Genomic DNA, 7,971 nt, shown 5'->3' on the forward strand with positions numbered 1-7,971 from the left:
TTGAGTTAGTAGTGCATTGAAAGCTTTCATTCTTGATAAAGGTAGATAACAACCATTAAGCACTAAATTTCTCGCGCCGAAAGGTGGAGGACCCAAACTCTAGGTTAATAATTGAAAAAAAAAAAAAAAAAAAAAAAAAAAAAAAAAAAAAAAAAAAAAAGTTGTTGCAAAAGCAAATAAAAAAGTGAGGACTTCTCCCAAAAGGGGAGAAGTGAGAAATGATTAGATGGAGGTTATTTTAATTTATAGCCTAGTTGATTTGAGCTTATAAGTCCTTAGGGGTGTTTAACCACCTAATATCCTAAAGCCATTCGGTTTGGGAGTCATTGGCTTAACGTTCGACCTCATGGATCGCTAGAAAGCTTAATAGATCAACACATTGCACTATGCTTCCATCTTTGATCCTTAGGATTAAAAAAAAAAAATCGAGTGAAAAGAATAAGCGCACTAAGAAAAATAAAGTTTTAATAAAAAGTCCACTCTTTGTCTTAATGATCGGTACTAGATTTGTGTGCTAGTTTGAGGCCAGATGTGATCATTTCTTTAGTTGGCTTAGATAGCAGCATATTTGATGTTGGTTCACTTAAAAAGGATTCTAGAGTTGTTTTGATCTACATGATCATTGTCTTGATGTGTGGAGGACCATACTTGCTTGCTTAATGTTGAGATTTTAGGAGATTGTTTGGAAATGGTTGAAAAATTGCATACTTGAGGTAGTTTTCTCCCAATGCTTATTTGGAATATTGGTGCCTCTTTAATGAGAAAGAGCTTAATGTTTGTGGGTATCATTTCTAGAAACCCTCACAAGACTTCACTCGTCCACTAGGGGTAACCTAGGTATTTAAAAGGCTTGTTGCAAATGTTAAATGCAATCGTGTTCCCTACGAAAGTAGCGTTATCCATTAATTACTTTCTAGTTCATAGTTGTATAGTTGTTCATTTCTTTATTTTCTTCGTAGTTTATTACTAGGGACTAGCAATATTTAAGTTTAGGGGTGTGATAAATGCTGAAAAGTGCGCATTTAAACCCCTTAAGCTTAAGTATTCTAGGACTTTATTCCATCTTATTTTCCTGTTTTAATCTAAATTCTTGTTTTTGTCTATTTCATGTCAATAAGATTAAAACAGGCTAATTTCGGTCCATTAAGGCCTTTTTGGAGTCAAATTAAGTCTTAATGAGAATCTGGAGCAAAAGAAGGCTAATCTGAAGCAAAAGAAGGCTGATGCTGAAAACTGCCAAGTTGGATCAATCGAACCCTGATCGATCACACCATACCTATAATCGATCACACCGTTGGTTGGATCAATTGAACTGTTCGCAAAAGTTACAAAAAAGCATATCTAAAGCTCATTTTGAACCAACTCGGGCTATGCTTGAAATGGGAGATCCTAGGGCCGAGTTCTCATATTTTTGGGCTCTAAAAGCCTTGTATATATGAGAGATTGAACCATTTTTGTAGGGAGATTCATATTTTTACATTATAATTTCTATATTGTCGTAGTTTCTCTCTCTAGAAAGTTAGAGATTAGGGTTAGAAGAAAAGAGGGAAATGGAGACATATCTTAAGAACACATCTATAGATCCATATACTCTTTCTCTAGAGCTTAAAAGAAGAAGAAGAAGATGAAGATGGAGCCATGTTTGGAGCCTGCCCTTGAGAATTTCATGACCACATCCACCTCTTCCATGATTGACTAGATTTACACTTAGGGCTTGGATAAGCCCTAAATCTTGTGTAATGTAAACCCTTGTATTTCTATTTTTGGGGATTTATATATATATTGTTGTGATTAGTGGTTAGCCTTGTGATTGTTGATTTAATTCTTCCTTATGATTCTCTATTTTAATTACATGTTGTCTTATGTGTGATTATTTGGGAATTGATCTCTACACTAGATTCACTATGTTGGTTGCATGTCTATGTGTGATTAATTAAAGATTTAGTGATGGCTAAGCATGGTTTTCATTGAATGGATTTGTAATTTAATTTGATGGATTATGCTTACACTTGATGGGTTGTTCTATAATTTATTTCATGTTTATAGGTGGCTAGATAATCTTTGCTTGGTTTGATACTCCACACTTACTATTGCAAATTCCATGATTCTTTAGATTGATGTGTGCTCTCATTAGACCTATTTGTTAACTAATTGATGGATTATGCCTTTGTCTTGATGTGTTATTCTACACTTAGTTTACTTGTTGGCTAGGTAGACAATTCACTCTTGCATTAGATAGTTCACACTTTTACATGCAAATTGTGTTTATGTTTGTGGCCACATCTCGATTGCAATAATGTATTCCTCATTAGTGGAAAGCAAGTGGTTAATTATATGAGCTTAGTGGTGATTCCAACACCCTACGCCTCTCTTCATATATTTTAAATCCCTATCTCTCATTAGTTTACTTTACTTGCATTTTAATTAATTGCATCTTAGTGTAATCAAGCAACCAACCCTCCTTTGTAATTTTTTAATACGCCAGAGTCGAAGTTAAATTCCAACACGTATAATCCCTGCGGATGATCCCCACTTGCTGGGGTTCATTAGTTGTACTAGTAGTTTTTTTAAATATAAATTTGACTAGAAAGGCTTCCGAAACCACATTCATATTTTGACCTTGCGAAGCGACCTCTTGCATTAAAAAATCCATTTTCTAAACACTTAGAAAGGGGGAGAGAGGAATGAAATAAGGGTAGTTTTTCAGCTATCCATATCATTTGGTGTTGTTTTTTACTATGCTTGTTATGTTTTAGCGTTACCATGGTTGAATTTGTTTCACTGAGATCATATTTCATGTTGATGTTTTTGTCATTAAAGGCAAAAGGGGGAGATTGTTCGTCCTAAAGTTCCCTAAGCATTGTTTGTCTATCTAATGTGAAAAACCTATTTATCAGTGGCTTCAAAGGGTTTACTTTTCTTCATTGTTGTTTGAAATAAGATACAAGGGCAGTACGGTCATCTCCTTTCCAGTGTCATATTCTATTCATTGGCCTTAGTGTGTGTTTCTCAGTGTAATTATCTGTTTCAGCTGAATTTGCTGAGTTAATTGAGGTTTAGTTCTTGAGAAGTTACTACAAGTGTTCTCAAGGGCAGCATTGTCTTTTCTTAGCTGTATTACATAAATATGCGTATGTTTAGGTAGCCGCATTGCACTAAAGTGTCTTGATTGGACCTGCATTGTAAATAATACAGTCTCAGGTCTATCACAGTGCTGAAAAGAGTTAAATCTGTTTTGATGGCATTATGGTTTTTTCCAGTTATGCTCAAGAATGTGACACTTCTCAGTAGTCCTAGAGAGCTGGTATATGCAAGAATATTATATTTCTTGGTGGCTAAGTTTAGAGGAAAATGCAAGTTACAGAAGTGTATTGTGTCTGTATGAGTTCTGGTATGCAAGATGAAAAAATAGTTGAAGTGGCTTGCTGTGATTGGTTCTCTCTCCTGAAAATATCTGAATTATGCTCTATCAATCATTGGCTGAAAGTGACAGGTGTATGCTCTAGGTGTATAAAGCTTTGTGTACTCAGCATTACTATAAATATGCTGTTATAGAGCTTTTAAGGTTTCAAGCCTTTTGAGAATTGTGAAAAAGTGAGCTGCAGCTAGTATTCTCTCGAGAGCATTGAATGAACTTGTTTTTTAGAGTGTTTTAATGATGATTCATGCTAGAAAAACTCATTGATTTAAGCCTTGTTAGTGTATTAGCTGAGGAGATGTTGCTGTTGTCATTTTTACTGATGCAAGGGCTAGATTGAGTAGTGAATTTGAGTTCCAAGGTGTTGTGGTCTTGTCTAACGGTTGACATAGATATAATTCATCATTTTACACTTGCTCAGTACAAAGTTTTGTTAAAAACATGCTGAAATTCAATTTGGACAGTGAGTTCACCTATTAAGCTTATTTTACTATTTATTCTTGGGTTCAAGCACAAATTGTCTATACTTTGCTATATCATGAGTTATTTAACTGCTAGCAAGTATATTTTGATGAATCAAGAGTGTTGAAGTTGGCCTTATGACAGAAAATTGGTTAGCTTTGATTTCGAGTTTTAAAACCGTAAGATTTAAGCTGTATTTTGCTGAAACAAGGCCTGTAACTGAACTTTATGTTTCTCTCATGCTATACTTCATTGTTTAAAGCTATGATCATGAGTTCTACAGTGATTGAAGAATGTGTAAGGTGTTATTGAATGGATCTCGAAAGGAAATACCCATTTTACTCCTCAAACCCTGACTACTGCAGATTGCTGTTTTGAAGTGGTAACTTGGTATTTTAAGCTGTCAAACCTATTTCAATTGTAAGAAGGACTTGTTTATATTGTTTTACATCTACTATGGTGTATTTAGTGAGCTTTGAGAGCTTGTTTGGTCCAGGCAGGGTTGCCTAGGACAGGGGGAGTGTGTATTTACACTGTTTTGTGCTAGTGCGTGAGTATATTGTGTGAAAGCTAGCGTTACTTCTGATACAAGGGTGTGTGCAGAGAGTGAGATAGCTAAGTGTGTAATAGCTTACTTACAACTAGTGGATACTTGTATTGGCTGAGGCCAAGACCCAAGGTTTTCCCTAATTAAAAGGGTTTCCTTGTAAAACCAGTTGCAGTACTTATTGAACTTGTTTTAATTTGATTTCAAGTTATATTTTCAAAGGATTTGACTAATTCAACCCCCCCCCCCCCTCTCGGTCCAACACTTATTCAAGCAAAAGAATAGAATGAAGATCTAAGAAAATAGACTGATAAAAAAAAAAAAAAAAAAAAAAAAAAAAAAAAAAAAATTTTGAAAACGATTCAATCATCTCTGATCTCAACAGAAAGATCATCATTCTTGAAGACAAGGTAAGTAGTGCTAACACCTTGAAAGAATATCTTGCTCTAAGAATAGAAAATAGTGAACTTGAATTGAAAAATACACAAAATAAACTGAAAGGGTTCACTACTGGTCAAGTCAAGTTGAATAAGATGATTCAAATGGGTAAGAATGTGAATGATAAAACTGAGTTAGGTTTTGTTAAAGGCTCATCTAGTAGTCAAAATAAAACAGTATTTGTGAAACCTGTTGATCATACTATGACTAATCCTAGTCTGGAAGATGCATTGCATTCTGATATGTTCTATATGTCTAAATTGTTGTATTGCATTTTTTGTGGTAAGAATGGGCATAACCATCATTCATGTCTTCACAGAAAAAAGAAAGATTTTTATAAAATTCATTCGCATGATGTTCATGCTAAGAAAAATGTGTTTTCTAAAAAGAAAAAAGATTTTGTGTTACCTAAGCTTTGTAAAGCTAGAAATTTGCCTAAGAAAGAGGTAAGATCTGAAAAAGCTTCTCAGAAAGCGAGAGTGAAAACTATGTGGATAAAAAAGGATGACTTGATCAATTATGTGCCAATTGAGTCGTTGGAACTAGTTTCCAAAAGAACTTTAGGTGCAAAACCTTCAAACTAAGTCCTGGGGTGTTTAGTGATCTTGGATTGTGTTAATTGAAAATTTTTGTTGCCATTGGATCACTGTTTAAAGTTTGGTTAAGGTTTTGAGTCATTGATCATATTCTTCATGATAATATATATAAAAATTCTTTCAGTGAATTTATTATCTATATTTGAACTGCAAATTGAAACACATGAAGAATTAATAAAAATTGATTCTTGGATTGTAATCTATACAATGAAAAACAATTTGCATTGATTAGGAAATTTTTAAATTTGAATCTCTTGAGTTCATAGTTCTTGTGCACTAGTACATCTTTGAAAAATTTAATTGAAAATCTTTGAATTGTTGACTAGGTTTTATTGATCACAAAAGCTATAAAGGTTATTGTTAAAATAAAAAAATATATATATAAAAAAAAAAAAAAAAAAAAAAGAAGAAGTTAGGAGCATGAAAAAAAATTGAAAAATATATATATATTTAGCTTGGAAAATTTTTGAAAATTTTGTTGAATTTTTTGTTGAGGAAAAGGCTACCTATTGAGTCTTGGTCGAAAGCTCCCATTAGACTTTGAAGTGGAGTTATTTGAGTAAAAAGAAAGGTGGAGACAAGTTGAACTGGAGAATTGATGTCTGCTCTTTAAAGTGAAAGCCACATTACTTAGAAAGTTGATTAAAAAAAATCTTATCTTGATACTTTTCGATCTGTATGATTTAGACAATGATTTGATGAAATTTGATTGAAAATTGATGAGATTAGATTTCATATACACACATGAACTTACTAGATTAATTTCTAAATTTTTCAGTAAAATTTGCAAGTTGAATTTCATGTTGTCATTGCTTTCTGAGATTTGAAATAAATTGAAGATTCTGTGGAGCCAAATATTTGTGTTCTTAGATACTTAGGAAAGATTCTCTGGAAACTTGGATCATATGTGGACTTGGAGATAAAGATGCTCAGTGATTTGTTTCTTGCTTTAAAAAAAAAAATTAAAAATTAAAAATTATGAAAAAATTCAAAAAGATTTCGAGTTTTAGGTTTTAGATTTTTTTTTGGTTTGTTTTGATCATTGGGTATTTGAAAAATCTGGGAAGAATTTTTTTGAAACTTTAAGTATGTGAATTCATTATGTCCAGTTGCTACCGGTAATAGCTCTCTCTAGTGGTTCAGGGTTGCAAATTAGTAAGGCCAACCATACTGTCCATTGGCTACTGGTACCATATCCTGCTACCGGTTCAAGATTGCAAGTCATTGAACAATCCTCTCTGGCCATTTGCTACCGGTACCAAAATTTAGCTACCAGTTCAGGTATGCGTTGCAAAGCACGCATGTGATTGTCACTTGGGAACCGGTTCCTAAACTAGCCACCGGTTCCTGGTAGCAAGATTTGGCACCTAAAGCTTTGATCATGCACACTGTTGGGTGTTGCTACATCACTATTTCTCTCTCTATATTGATTTCTCTACACTTGCTTCCATCATACATATATTCATATATATCAATTGCTTGCATCATAAATTTTCTTTGGGTGATCTAAAAACATCATTGAAGAATTTGTGAAGAAGATTGGAAGTTGGGTTTGCAAAAATTGAGTGACGGCCTTGGTTTTTTAGCCAGTCCGTCCTATGATAAACAGAACGTAGATTCAATAATGAATCCTGAATACGGAAACAAAAAGTGAAACAATGGTCTCTAGAGATACTACACATCTCCAAGACACCAATGTGACCTCAATGAGGTCACGGAACCCAAAGAAAATAAATGTGGAAATGTTAATTCGAAAACGAATAAGTATGAGCCTAGGGGAAAAATGGTCATTTCATAGGATAAATGGATGCTACCAAGCATACCATTGGAAGGACAACGAAAAATAAATGAAGTTAGACTCAAGAATTGCCTGATTCGGAGTCCGGACGGAAAAGATATGAATTTTAAACAAATGGCCTTCTCCGTTTAAGAGATACCCCGACCCTGTCTCACTAAAATTGAAATAACTCTCTCTACAATAGGATTTTTGGTGTGTGCTTGGTACCATTAAAAAGCTAACTTCAAGCTCTTAAATTTGGACTCAAGAATGACCTGATTTGGACTTAAAACGAGTGAGATATGACCTTCTGAAGTTGGTGAATGAATGTTGTCCAAGAAAAACAAAAAGGGAAAGGTTCCAGGGAGGATCAACCGACTGACGGCAAGGACCAGCCGGCTGAAACCCCATCGTCAGCCGGCCGAACCTCAATCATCAGCCGGCCGAAATGCCATTTTTCCCAAAAAGGCTACTAGAATGCAAACTCAATGTGTCAGCCGGCTAATGTCTGTTATCAGCCAGCCGATGCACCCTGCTGCAGCAGAAAAAGCTGCTACAAAGCATGGGAAAGGTACTCAGTCCAATCCTAAGGTTCCATATGCAATCCATTTGATCCGAACAAGTTTAAAAACATTTTCAAGCCTCATGCAAAACCCTATAACATGCTAAATCGAAAAGAACTTTAAATGATACCCCAATGCATGAATTTTTCATAAAAATTCATAAAAATCGC

Source organism: Cornus florida, unplaced genomic scaffold (genome assembly GCF_030987335.1).
Source record: "Cornus florida cultivar Cherokee Brave unplaced genomic scaffold, ASM3098733v1 CherokeeBrave_3.0.0_Hap2_Chr10, whole genome shotgun sequence".
NCBI lineage: Eukaryota > Viridiplantae > Streptophyta > Magnoliopsida > Cornales > Cornaceae > Cornus > Cornus florida.